This window comes from Mus pahari, chromosome 5 (assembly GCF_900095145.1).
Source record: "Mus pahari chromosome 5, PAHARI_EIJ_v1.1, whole genome shotgun sequence".
In the NCBI taxonomy this organism is placed as follows: domain Eukaryota; kingdom Metazoa; phylum Chordata; class Mammalia; order Rodentia; family Muridae; genus Mus; species Mus pahari.
The window spans coordinates 159763685-159777722 of record NC_034594.1 but is presented as its reverse complement, the minus strand read 5'-3'; the positions used below and the strand labels follow the sequence as shown (position 1 = coordinate 159777722).

Below are 14038 nucleotides of genomic sequence, written 5' to 3'. Positions count from 1 at the left end.
AGAGAGAGAGAGAGAGAGAGAGAGAGAGAGAGAGAGAGAGAGAGAGAGAGAGAGAAAACCTTCCAAAAAGGCAGTTAGTTCAATCTTGGGGAGGAAATACCTTGGGAAGTTAAAGTTAGTGCTTGCTGTTAGACAGAGAGGCCAAGAGCTTTGTGACTTTGGCATGCAGTAGGTTCCTGTTTAGGGTGCCTTTTCAATCCAGGGAGTGGCTGTGAATCTCATATTAGGACTGTGAGATGGGCAAGGAGCAGGTGAAGAAGGACTGTGGCACTGTGGCTTCTAAGAGGGTCCAGTAAAATCTAGCTCTCCTACCCTTTAAACCAGGAGAAATTCTGCTAGACAATCCAAGGGGTGTTAAAAGCTTAGGACACAGCAATGAAGCTGCCAAGGATGGGGCTAGAAAAGGCTCTGCCATTAAGAATACTTCCTGCTCTCCTAGAGGAAGGTCCCAACGCCTGCATCAAAGTAACTCATATGACTGCCTGGTTAGCTTCAGGGAATCTAAAGCTCTATTTTGGCCTCTGTAGATACCTAAACACATCAGATCACACACACACACACACACACACACACACACACACACACACACACACACACGGGCATACATACATATACAGACACAGTCAGTTCCCATCATTAACAACAATGCTCTGGGGAAGTCTCATGGGATGAGCTCAAGAATTCCCTTCTAGGTGCTGAGAAGCCAAGAGAAGAAAGTAGCCAAAACTAGTCCTACTGGAAAAAAAAATGTTGAGTGTAAGTGACTGGTACCCAGAGTTCCCCGTAGGATCTAATTTTATATATTGCCATTAGCTATAAGGTGGCAGATCTTATAGTGCAAGCTCTTTATGCATACAGCTTGTTGAAAGGCATTATGTATAGACTGCCTGGCCTTCTCATTAGTGTCCCTTGTACTCCCAGAAGCCCTGCACCCATGGAATCCCTGTTAGCTGTAACCATAGCCCTCATCCACACCTCCTTCCCACAGTGTCTCTCCTCAGCTGATTCACTTTTCCTTCCCCCTTCCCACTTGCTCTCCCACTTTAAGAACAGGATGGAGTGAGTGGCTGGAGAGCCCCTTGGTGCCAACTCTTTGTATTTATCATCACCCAAACTTCATGCCCTGCTTCCTCTTCACTTCTGATGATGTTGCCAGGCACAGAGATGATTCTTCAGTCTACTCTGTCCTTCCCTTCTGGAGCTACCAGCCCTAACTATGTCCTCAGAGACTATATTACATGATGAATGGGCTGTTTTAGTGTTCAGAACAATGGCCCCTTGGGGAAACAACCCAAATGCCCATCAATAAATGAGTGGGGAAACAAATCACGATAGAATATCGTTCCACTAGAAAAAAAGGGGGAGATTCTGATACCTATGACAAAATGGAAAAACATGGAAGATACATTAAGTGAAATGAAGCTGACAGAGATAGGCCAATACGACCCAGGTGCAGTTGCATGAGGCAGCTTGAGTGCTCATCATAGAGACAGGAACTGACATGGTGCATGCCAAGGGCTAGGGAGAAACTCAGAGGTGTTGCTCGTTGTTTTCAGCTGAGGTGACAACACAGGCTTACAGATGGGTGTTCATATCATGTGAATGAATTCAGAGTCACAGAACTCCATAACTTTTATCCCATCTATGGGATGGGAAGATGGTTCACTGGGAAAGCACATGCCTTGTAAGCTCAAGGGTCCGAGTATAATCTCCAGAACACTCAAAAATAATTGGGATCATCGTGGCATGCTTATAATGCAAACATGGAGTCAGAAGGGTTCATGGGGCTCACTAGTCAGCTAACGTAATCTAATGGGCATGTTTTGGTCAAATGAAAGAGTCTATCTCCCAAACAAAGCAAATGGTATTTCTGAGTAATGACACCTAAGCCTGCCCTCTGGCCTTCCTTCTTTCTAAATCTTCATTGGTTATTTTACCCTGCGTCACAGAGTACCAGAAGATAGGACACACTAGAACTCATTATCTAGAAGGGACATGGAACTGGTCAGAAGTAACCGAACATCCCATGAAATTGAAAAGTATTGAGTGAATGCACAGAAAATAGTGAAGGAGTGAGTGTGGGTGGGGTGCCAAGGTGGGAGTGGGTGGAGGACACAGGGCTTGGAAGGGAAGCTCTTTAAGCTGTGATGTTGGCTTCCAATAGGAGTGGGATCAAAACTAAAGAGTATGTAGACGAACATTCCCAGTGACGAGAATAACAAAAATGAATGAAAGGGTATCAGAGGTGGTTTGGCTTAGCTGAAGCTTCAAAGAGCCAAGAAGCATGCATCAGCCTAAAGAGGAGGCACAGTAGCTCGTGGAAGGGGACACTGGAAACGACATTAAGCCTATTAGACAACTTTCCATAAAAGCTGAATGAGAATGCTGGGCTCTATCCCCCGTCTTCCTCTTCACCGATGCATTCAATTATGAAGATGCTCAGCCTGAGAGCCCCGTCCAAGCACAGCAGCTTGCCAGCAATGTCATCACCCACCCACCGCCCTCACCCTCCCTGAGCACTACCCACCCCCCCACACACTCATGTCCGCACATCTTCCTGACCTCATCCGCATCCTCAGCTACTGTGCAGCTCAAGGGAGAGCTTCCCTCTCCCACTTCACAGCAGCCCCTTGCCCCCCACCCCCCACCGCCCCTCCCCAACACACACACTTCTGAGACTGGCCAAGTCCATTATGTAACCTTCCTTTCTGACTCACATCCCTCTGAGGAAGCTTTCTCTGACTCACTTCTCCCTGTTCACACTCACCTTTCATCTTTAATCTCCCCTCTAATCTGTTTCCCTGTAGACAGCCTTCAATATGACTCTTTTCCACTTCATTCTGTCTACCTCCAAAGTTGCTGCTCACCGTGTACGGCATCCATTATCCATCTGATGAGCATTTGTCACCTGTCCTTCTGAATTTTCCTTGGAACCACTGTCTGCTCAAGCCCCCCTCTGACATCAGAGAAAACTACATTCTGACTCCATAGTCTATAGACCATGTCCCCTCTGTCCCTGCCTTCTCTGTACACATATCCCTATCGACAGAAGCACCCACTATGCAGACTTTGTTAGGGAAAATAGGGGACTTCACTGTGGTAAAGAAAAAGGGACCACTAAGCACACTAAAGCACCGTCCTTGTCTTTCCAGAAGTGCTTAAGCTAGCTAACATGTAGGGATAGATCACAGCAGGCTGAGTTGTCTCCAGCTAGGTATAAAACTATACTCAAGTGCCCATCAGCAGCCAAATTCCTTCTTGCAAAACTGGACAGGAACAGCTGCAGGAAAGAGACAGGTAAGGCAAGCCCTGGAGAATTGCTGAGGTTTTAGGAAGCCTGAAAGGGGGCCTGGTCGGCTGGTGGGGAGCTGGAAGTAAAAGATGGGGAAATCCATAAACCTGGAGTAAAAGAGAAAACACACAAGATCCCTTAGGAATTGCTTTCTAAGCCAAACACTAGCAGCCAAAAGAACGTGATGTGTTAATACAGCGTTTCTTTTTGGAGGGTTTGGGCTTTGTTTTTGTTTTTGTTCTTTTTTTTGCCAGATCATTGCCAAACTTGGGAAGATATGAAGAATCTACATGACTTCTGTAGGGATTTGAATCACGAAGGGTATGCCTTTCTGGTTGGGGCCAGCATTGAAACCTGACTGCTGAAATGCAGAAGATTGAGTTTACTTGGCATGAACAGCTATCAGCTGGTCTCAAGAAACTACAGGAAGGCAGGGGATTTAATTTATTGTACATATTTAAGGAGTGCAACGTGTTCATTCAAAACAACTGTGTAAGATTCATCTTAGCTTCGTTTCCCATGATGAAATATCCTGAGAACTGCAACTTAAGGGAGAAAGGGCTCATTCTAACAGTTCAAGGGCATGGTCCCTGCTGGAGGTGAAGACAAGATGGCAGGAGCTTAAGGCAGCTGGTTAGATCATGTCATAATCAGGAAGCAGAGACCGACAGACGCCTGGAGCTGCTCATACAGTCTGGGATCCCAGCCAAGGGAATGGACCCTCCCACAGGGGGTGGGTGTTTGCACATGAATGAAGCGACATGATCTCCCTTGTGCACATCTAGAGGCTGTGCTGCCAAGTTGAACAATCAACACTGACCACCACAAGCTGTAAAGATCAAATCCGGGTAACTGGAATTTCCAGTTCTCTATCATTTCCTTGGGTATGTGAGGACTTCCCTTCTGGAGATCTGGATGTCACAGATGACATCAATACTTCTCAAATTAAGAGCCTTTTCCCATTGGCTCCTCTCTAGTCATTTGGGGGGCAAGTGTCTCTTTTCCTTGATTGTTTAGCTTTACAAATTCCAGTCTCTACATTCTCTTTCCTTACGAGCTTTCATTAGCCACAAGGACAACAATCATTTTTGTGGCAAATCTGAGGGAAAGAAAAAAAAAAGAAGAAGAAGAAGAAGAAGAAGAAGAAGAAGAAGAAGAGCTACACATATTTTCCATTGATCCATCTCTTTAGTTTATTTTGGTGGTGCTGGGATCTAGCATCTTTTCTACTTTAGGCAAGAACTCTAACACTGAACCAAATTCACCTGAGGTGACTCTTCCCTACTCTGGAAAGCTTATGGACTCTGAAGTGCTCAAGCCAGCCCACCTGGCCATTTCCCTGAACTGAAATCATTAGAGTCCTTAACCTTCAAAAGCCCCAACTATGCCCCACCCTCCCAGAGGACCATCCCCTGGGTTCCCAAACCACTGAAAACATCACTCAGGCCCTGACGACACAATGCAGATATTTTCACACTGTAAAACTCACATCTACAACTAGTCTACAACCTACAGGAATCAAGGACCATATTAGAAAAATGTATATAAAAGATTGAAAATGGACACCAGTTTTCTTTCTTTCAGAAAAAGCTACTCTAATCAACAAGGGGAGGGGATGAAATTACAAACACTCACCTCAAAATGAAACCATAGTTAACTACAATCCTACAATGGAAAGGCATGCAAAGCAAAACTGAAGGGAAACAAGACAAGAGGACATTTCCATAACACATTAAAGTTAGTTACTCATTTGTGTGTGTCCATGGCACATGAGTAAAGGTCAGAGAACAATTTTTGGGAGTCAGTTCTCTGCCTTTTTGATGCAGGTTCAAACTCAGGCCATCCATTGACATCAAATGACTTTACCCTGGGGACCACCCCATCACCCAATAACATATTGTTGTTAAAAGGAGTTAGCATTCTTACTATATGAGAATGTTTCAAAAATTAAGAAAAATTATAACTAATTTAATAGAAACAAGCTAGACAGGCAATATCGACATATAAATTAACAAAAGGGGTTCAAACAATCAATACAAATTATAAAACATATTCTGCTTAATTAAAAAGTTTAAGGTGCAAATACAAATAGATGAAGATACTACCTCCAAATAATAAACCAGCAAAATGTGCTTTACAGTATGGATTGCTAGAAATGTTGATAAAAATCTATTATGTACAATTTCCTAAGGTTCACTGACAATTGTTTATAGAAGTGAGAATGCAGACTCATCTTTTGCTCAGAAATATTGTTTTGGATATCTATTCTTTTCCTATAATATCATACTAATAAAAATATTTATCTAGCAGAATAGTAGAAGCAACAAAAATAAATCAAAAAGGAGTTAAATAAGTCATTATCCTAGAAGAGAATGGTCAAATTATATATATCAACTTAGGAGGATATTGCCTATGGGGCAAGAAGCATCTGTTAGGTCCCCTGAAACTGGAATCGCAGATGGTTGTGATCACCAAGTCAGTGCTGTGAATCAAAACTAGGTCCTCTGAAACCCACTTGGCCATCTCTTAAGTACTTCTACTATAATGATTAGTAGTAGCCCCTACCTACATAGTGATTCTATTTAGAAAACAAACTGCAAATGTGGATCATTCAACTGCTCGTTACCACAAATTATTCATATTTCTGTCCATATATCGTATCCTTCTTCTCCATGTCCATTTTTCTTACTGGTTTCATATTTTTTCCTGAAGTCTAGTTTCCATAAAACTGTCTTTGCTAGCTCTGACGGTGGGATGTCTAGCCTGGTGTAACCAGGGCTACACTCTTCCTTTAGACCAACATTCAATGACAGTTTTGTGGCTAAGATTCCTCATCATCTCTAATCCCACACAACTCGGTGTCTCTTGGACACCTACCCCGCCTCTGTCTTCGACTTGCGTCTCTTCTGTCTGCCCGCTTGAACCCAGTCTGCCTGCCTTAACAGTGTCTTCTTCCGGGGCAACATGGGTTGCTCTTTTCCTGAACAAGTCTTTCTAGCATCTGTGGAGAATCCATTCATTTACCACTGTAGCTCCCAGATTCAGATTAGAGTACATTTGCTTTACTGGGAGATCAATCTGAGAAACTATTCGAGTGTATGGTGTATATCTGAGAAAGATTGATATTTCAACTCTAGTATCTGCTATCTCCCTAGGGTTAGGGTTAGGGTTAGGGTTAGGGTTAGGGTTAGGGTTAGGGTTAGGGTTAGGGTTAGGGTTAGGGTTAGGGTTAGGGTTAGGGTTATTTCATCCACCACAAATCAGCACAATAAATGTCTTTCATATGCCTACATGTTAATGGAAGAGATATTTCTGAATAGAAAATCAAAGCTCTTTTAACTAATTTTATAACTAGCTTAAAATATAGATTCCTTGCCAAAGTGGATAGAGTGGACATAGGATACTCAAGCCCTTTGCCTTACCTTACACTCATCACTGAACATTTCCATCTTCCCATGTGATCAATATCCCCACATGCAAGTATCAGTTCTTCAGTTGCCAACAACTGACTGCCACACAATTTAATGCAGCGCTGACACAGTATGATAAACACACACACACATTATTCATACACCATATATACTATGCCCATCACTACCATACCCACCACACACAGATAACACATCTACCATACATATACACCCACACACACATATACACACACCTGAAGATTGCCTCACAGCCTATAGGTTTAGGACTCAGCTCCATGGCAATGAGTTGCCCTTTACATACCAGCCCAAACTTGTTGGCTACCCAAAACTTTTGCTGACTATAAATTAGAGCCTGTTTTGAATCCCTTCTGATTTATGTAATCTGCTAGGACAGCTTGCAGCGCCCAGGAAAGTGCTTTTCCCTGTGTCACATCAGTAGATGATGTTATAAAGGCTGCATGTGCAAAGGGCACAGAGCACCATGCTCTGGTCTCCTGCCCTCCCAGGGCCTCCATGTGCTCTCTGGGCATCACACTTCCTGGCTTTCATGGCGTCTTCACCAAGGAGCGATGACAGGTTGTTGACTCTACCTCCAGCTCCTCCCTCTACCTTGAGGATGAGAGGTGGGGCTGAAAGTCTCTGTCCATGGCCCTGTCTTTCTGGAGAGATGCTCTGGTCCAGGGGTCCAATGGCTCTCAGTGCTGTATGAGATGTTCTTGTCCAGTGGGAAATCCCAAGATTGGTTGCTAAGCCCAAACACAGATTTTCAATATCCATCACATTTCCCAGGATTCCCTTGGATCCCTGCAACTTCTGTCAACAACTGAACTGACATATCACCAGGGGGAAATAGGTTGATGTGCCAGGGCACAGTTTCTTAGGAGATGATGTAATGGCCTGCTCCCAGGGCTCTAGTGCCCAGGGGCATTGCCAATAAAGAGGATGATCACTTCATTAATATGAAAGTAACATTTGGAGGTCCTTGCTGGCACATACTTAGAGGCCTTGTACATAAACACACACACACACACACACACACACACACACAATATGTATATAAATATGTATGCTGCCATACATATTTATATTCTTACTGCATACATTTTGCATTTCTAAGTGCTGTGGCTATATACTGAGAACTAATTTATCATAAAATTTTTCATGGGGTGTTGGGAGAAATTTTGCCTAAGAAGAACTAATTAATGGCTTCCATGGTCCCCTGGAAATTTTGGCTCACACTAAATGTGCAAAGCTAAGCACTAGGGGCAAAGCTTGTAACACACATCAGGATCAGGACTGCCATCCCACATCATTGCTGAAATCAGAGGAAGGACGTCAAATCATCATTGCTGAAATCCATTTGTATTCCCAGGGCACATATCCAGTGTGTCAGAAATTCACAGAGAGCCATTCTCAAGGGTTTCTGAAACATCCACGCTGCAGATAAGCCACACTCTCAGGCTCCAGTACCCTCTGAGTAGGTCTTCCCGTTTTAATTGCCACTTAAGCTTGCCCTGAGAAAGACGCATATTTTTTCCCAACTGTCTATTTGGTAAAACATAGCTCAAATTTTGCCCTACAGAGCTAGCCTCAATCCTTCTGCTAATTCTCAGTCATAAGTAAACAACATTGACGAAGTCACTAAAGATGGAAACAATAAAAACAGCCAGGAAGGGCAGAAAAAAAAAAAAAAAAAAACCACTACCAAGATATTCTGTCTCAGCTCGCCACAAAAGGTATTAAAATGCCAATGATACAAAAATAGACCAGCAATTATTCTTAAGAGCTTGGAGAGGAGAACAGCCACTCCCAGACTTGAGGAGCTGGGTGGCTTGAAGGTCTCATTGATTACTTGATCAGTTGGTTGGTGAATGATTAGTCCCCGGAAGGTCGGAATTAGTGACTAGGGGTCTGCCTCCTCTGAATAAAATGTGTAGGTCTCCTCTCTCCCACCCCAGTGACAGATGATATCTGTTTCCTCCCATGAGTTTTGAATTTAGGAGCCACTGAAGCTCAGCAACACTATATTCTGGCTCAAATGAGCTGAAAATTGCATTCAATTTGAATTTCAAAACTGGAGGGGAGGAAGGGAGGGAAACCCCTGAGCACCCATCAACAATCCACGCGGTTCTCTTCTTCCTCCTGCTTCCCCACAGTTTTGCCAGGCTGGGGACCCAAAGCCCAGGATGTGTTGCAGGACAAAGAGCATTGCTGGATCCCTGCCCAGTCTGAGTTTAAAAATAAACTTTTAATAGACAGGATCAAAGCAAACCTCACTTTTACGTACATGCATAATGCAGAATGCAACCCGCCAAACAAATAGATTTATTTATCTTTTCCAAACTTGAGCTGGCCTGATTTCTTTCTTTCTTTCTTTCTCTTTTTCTTTTTCCTTTCTTCTTTTTCTCTGATGTACTCTGGCAACAATAAAGGTGTCTTTCTTTGGAAAACTTTGCAAAAGTAAATGATTTTCTAAATTTAAATCCTGGATGTGGAAGATGGTTCAGTGTAGGGAAATGCTAGCTACCCAAGGGGAAGACTGGAGTTTGAGTCACCAACAGGAAGGTAAAATGTCAGCTGCATGGAACCTTAGTCATGGGGACATGGAGGCAAGAGGGTTCCCTGTCTTTAAAATATGGTAGAAGTCAACAGTTACCTCTGGCCTCCACACAGACACCAAGTGTGGTGAATCCATTAGTGCATACACACACATACACACACATGAACACACACATACACATATCATTTATGTCTCTGCAGTTGATGGCAAACCTCTTTCCATGATCTCTACCCTCTTACATGCCTCGCATTAAATAGATGTCTTGTCCGAACTCTGCTGAGGAACCACTGATGTTTTCTCAAATCGTCAGATTTGAAAATCTTCCAGAGAGCAGCTATCTATTTAAAGCAATCTTGTGGTAAATACTTTATAAAAGCCAGCCTACTTTTAATGTGCAAATAATCGGTCCTTTTTGCAAGAACACAGCAAGCATGAATTTGAAGCACACTTGAGCTTTCTGAAACAGTAGCTATCATTTCAGACAAGTAGATTTAAGTGCAAAAAATTTTTGAAATAAAAAAGGATAGTGCACCAAGCAACATATCATACCACAGACTCATGGGACCGAAAGGTCAGGGGTCAGAACTCCCTTTTAGGAATTTGACCTGAAGTAACAAAGCTAGAGCTACCTCCATCCCTATCAGCTTCTAAGAACTGAAACCTATTTTTCCACCCTTGAAACGGTGCCAATTTGTGAATGAAACAAACTCAGGTCCTTTGTGAAAGGCATTTCGGCTTGAAAGAGCCATTTTCACACTGAAGCCAAAACCTGTTGATTATCTTCTGAAGTCTGCCATGTTCAGCAGACACAGTAGCAAACACCTCAGAGAACAGGGGCAGAGTAGGCACTCCTTCCTGCAGAAGGACTCCTCCATTAGGCCTTACTGCCTGTGCTCAGCACCAACTCAGCAGCAGGGAGTCCACTGCTGCTTCTACCTAGAGGGGGCAGTAGGTGCTCACCCTGCCTCAGGTCTACCTATGTGGGAAAACTCTGAAAGAAGCAGGTCCCCAAGCCAACCCTGTGAGCCTCCAGTGACAATCATCACTGTGTCATTCACAGGACCAAGTGAAGGCACTGTGCCCAGAACACCAGCAGAGTAATGGGTGGGACCTGCGACATCTATGGTTTTCCTTCGAAAAACAAAGTGAAATAAACTCAACATTTATGTACGGAAGTAACAGAGCATTCAATAGACAATGAATCCATAAGTAAGTTTGGAGTCAGAGAGCTGTGCCTACCATAAACACAGGACAAGATGCACAGAAAGGTAATACTTCCTACTCTACCAAAATACAGCATTCAGAAACAGACTGACCTTGCCAACCACATTTTACAGGTCAGCACAATGAGGGCATAACCTTGCCAAAGAGCCTCCTGGTCCCTGCCACCCACATGCAGTGACATCTACCTGTTGTTGGCACATGCCACAAAAGAAGCACTTGGGAATACATTCAAAACGCTGCGTTGAAGTCAGGCACCATGGTGATGCACACCTGTGGTCCTCGCACTTGGGTGACAGGCAGGACTGATCTCTGTGAGTTTGAGGCCAGCCTGCTCTACATAAGGAGTTCCAAGCCAGCCAAGACTACAGAGTGAGACAAGGCTATATAGTGAAACTGTACCTTCTTAAAAGAAATAAATAAATGCTGCTTTTACGTTTTAAAAGACAACACAAGCAAAACCTCAGATCTTTCTGTTGACCATAGTATTGGCTATAAACTAAACTCTCAACACAACACAACACAACAGAAGATGTCAGTGGGCTGCCTTACCATTGGTGTGTAGCTTGGAGCATGGCATCACACAGCTCTTAAGAGAGCATGGACACCTGCCAGGCTCATGGGGAGGACCTTACCTTTCCAACTGCAACAGTGTTAGCGTAGGATGCGTCCCTTACATCTTCATCACTTCGGGTTGCTTCATTGATGAACCAGCAAGTAGCTCTAATGTGATAGGAGCAAGGGTCCAACCCAAAAGAGGAAGGAAAAAAAAGGAAAAAGTGAGGTCACTTTCTTGGCCACTACATTTAATAAAATTCCCCAGGCAATATAGTTAAGCACACATTAATAACTATAATAGTACACTGAGCTTTTAGCTTTGATTTTCCTACATATACCATCAGGACTGTGTTAACACTCCAACAAAGGACTGGTCCTCCATCTTATTTTACTTTTCTTTCTTTTCAGGTTCTTTGGATTTATTAATCTTCTATTCCTCTCTTATGTATGGTCAATGTACCAGCAAAGTCTCAAAGCATTTCCCACTATCACACCCACATGTAGACTGTGGGAAAAAAAACAGCAAAGCAAAACAAAAAGATTCTTTCAAGACCAATGGAGTCACTAGACATCAGCCTGAAAATTGCATGCATTTCTCCACATTTTGTTTCTTATTTGGGAATGGACAGAAAGGGGCAAGTTTTCAGAGAAACTTCTCAGTTGGTTTTAACCAAATGTGAACAAAAGCTGTTTCTCCAAGTATGTCAGTCAAAGGAAGCTAGTAGGTCAAATCCCTTTAAATTGCTGGTATTCTCCAATTTTGAAATATAAAGGAGACCATTATATAGAATTTGACCCTTTTGGCATCATTACTGTTACATTCAAGAACTGTTCTGAGCAACAGTGATGTAGACTTATACATCATGGAAGGGACATTGAAAAGTTCATAACCAACAGGTGACTGGTTGGGTGTCTGGCCTGATACAATGATCTATGTAAAAGATATCAAACAATGAATTAGCCAGATGGCACTGGACTGTTTTCCATGACACTCTTTGGGACATGACTGCTAACTATATAGCTCTTAGGAGAGAACACTTCAAGGGGATGACTACATTGCCTTCAGAAAACTGCTCAGGTCTGTCCACTGGGACCCCTTTAGGCACATGGTTCTCCACCACCCCACCAGGCATAGCCCTGCTTCTTCAGGTATCCTTGGCAATGATGGAGTTAAAAGTGCAGTGCATGACAAATGATCAAGATTGAAGCTTGGGCTCATAGTCTCCTAATACCCTGAGGCTGTAAAACACCCAGTAGGAAGTATACTTCATTTGCTTTGAGAAAGTACTGTGGCATTGGAAAACAGCAGTGTGATTTTGAAAGAAATTTTTGGATAGAATGAGAGCCGAAGATTGACTAGGACCAGAGAAGAGGAAGGGGGTCTGCTGTGGGTTGGAATTTGACAGGGAAGAGAGTCAATAAAGGAGGCTGCTTGGCAGGGAAAACGAGAGTGTTTGCAGTACACTCATGAATGAGACAGGATGCAGCAAAACACGGCTGTGAAGATCCAACCCTGTTTATTTTCCAAGATTGTGAGCACAGGAGGCCTGTTGAAAAGCTGTAATTTGTGTGAGTGTAAAGAAACATTAGGAAAGATCCTACCCAAATAGCACGGCAGAGTTGGAAGCCTGGGGAAGCTTGTTTGGATTTGTGCTTTTAAAGCAAACTGAGGGATAGAGGGACCATGGGACAGGTGCTGAGCTGAGCAGTTCTGTTGCTGTCTGAACACGTTGACCATGGCTGTGACCAACATGGCTGTGACCAACATGGCTGTGACCAACATGGCTGCTGAGTTCAGGGCAATATTGGAAATGTGTTTTGTGTGACAGAGAAATGGCTCATGGGTACAGACTCTTGTCAGGCAAGCCTGGGGACCAGAATGCACATGAAAGTGGACTAGACAAAGCTGCCTCATGCCCACACACACAGTCCTCTCCCTCCCTCCCTCCCTCCCTCCCTTCCCTGTCTCTCTCTCTCACACACACAAAACCCACAAAATAATAATAATATTATAATGATAATAATAGAAACAATATTTTAATTTTTAAATAAAACACATTATTTGTCTAGAACAGGGATTATTTATGGAGAGAAAGGAAAGAATATGAAGGATAAAATGGGATAACAGGAATTTGAATATGATCCAAGAAAAAATATATATATATCATCATTTTGTTGATATAAATTAAAAGGTGTTAAACAAAAAAAAAAGTGAATTATTTGTCAAGCCCCATCTGAGATTGGCAAAAATTAAAAATAATTATAAAGATGACCTTGAGAACCAGTTCTTGGATTCCATGTACACAAGGTCTCTGTGTGAGAAAAGATGACAGACAGGAAGATGTGGTATTTACTCCTACACTTTCTATGCTAGCTACTTAATAAAATGAACTTTCATTGCCCCAAATAAATCCTGGATTTAGGAATGATAATTAACCAAGATGAACAATTTCTTAATAAAAATGTGAATAATATATTGAAGGATAGTAAAAACAATTTTTAGAATTTCAGTTACAAAGACTAGGGGTGTAGCTTGATGAGTAGAGTATTTACCTAACATACATAGAGAGATGGGTTTCCATTCTCATTACCACATAAACTGGGCACGGTGGCACAGGGCTGCAATCCCAGTACTCAGAAGGTAGAGGCAAGAGGCTCCAACTTTCAAGGTCATAGTCAGCTATACAGCAAATTCAAGACCAGCCTGAGCTATGCCTCAAACACTATGAGAAAAAAATAGTGAGAAAATCAGTGAGGCAGAAGATTTCTGTGGATAACCTAGAATGCTCATGACCACTCATTCTGTGGGTAATCTACACACACACTACCACTCTGTGGGTAACCTAGAACACTCACTACCACTCATTCTGTGGGTAACCTAAACACTCACTACCACTCATTCTGTGGGAAACCTAGAACACTCTCATGACCACTCATTCTGTGAGTAACCTAGAACACTCACTACCACTCATTCTG

The 14038-nt window shown here is 42.9% G+C and overlaps 1 protein-coding gene across 11 annotated transcripts in view; it reads right to left on the bottom strand.

Annotated features, from left to right (window-relative positions):
• Positions 1-14038, bottom strand: part of Esrrg (estrogen related receptor gamma) — a 602152-nt gene that overhangs the window by 403636 nt on the left and 184478 nt on the right. For 10 of the 11 annotated variants that reach the window (XM_029538606.1, XM_029538608.1, XM_029538604.1 and 7 more), the window contains one exon: positions 11140-11227. The gene's annotated coding sequence lies outside the window, so the exon portion shown is untranslated. Of the gene's footprint in view, positions 1-11139; positions 11228-13615; positions 13693-14038 lie in introns of those variants that run through there. The other variant, XM_029538611.1, reaches the window with a different exon arrangement.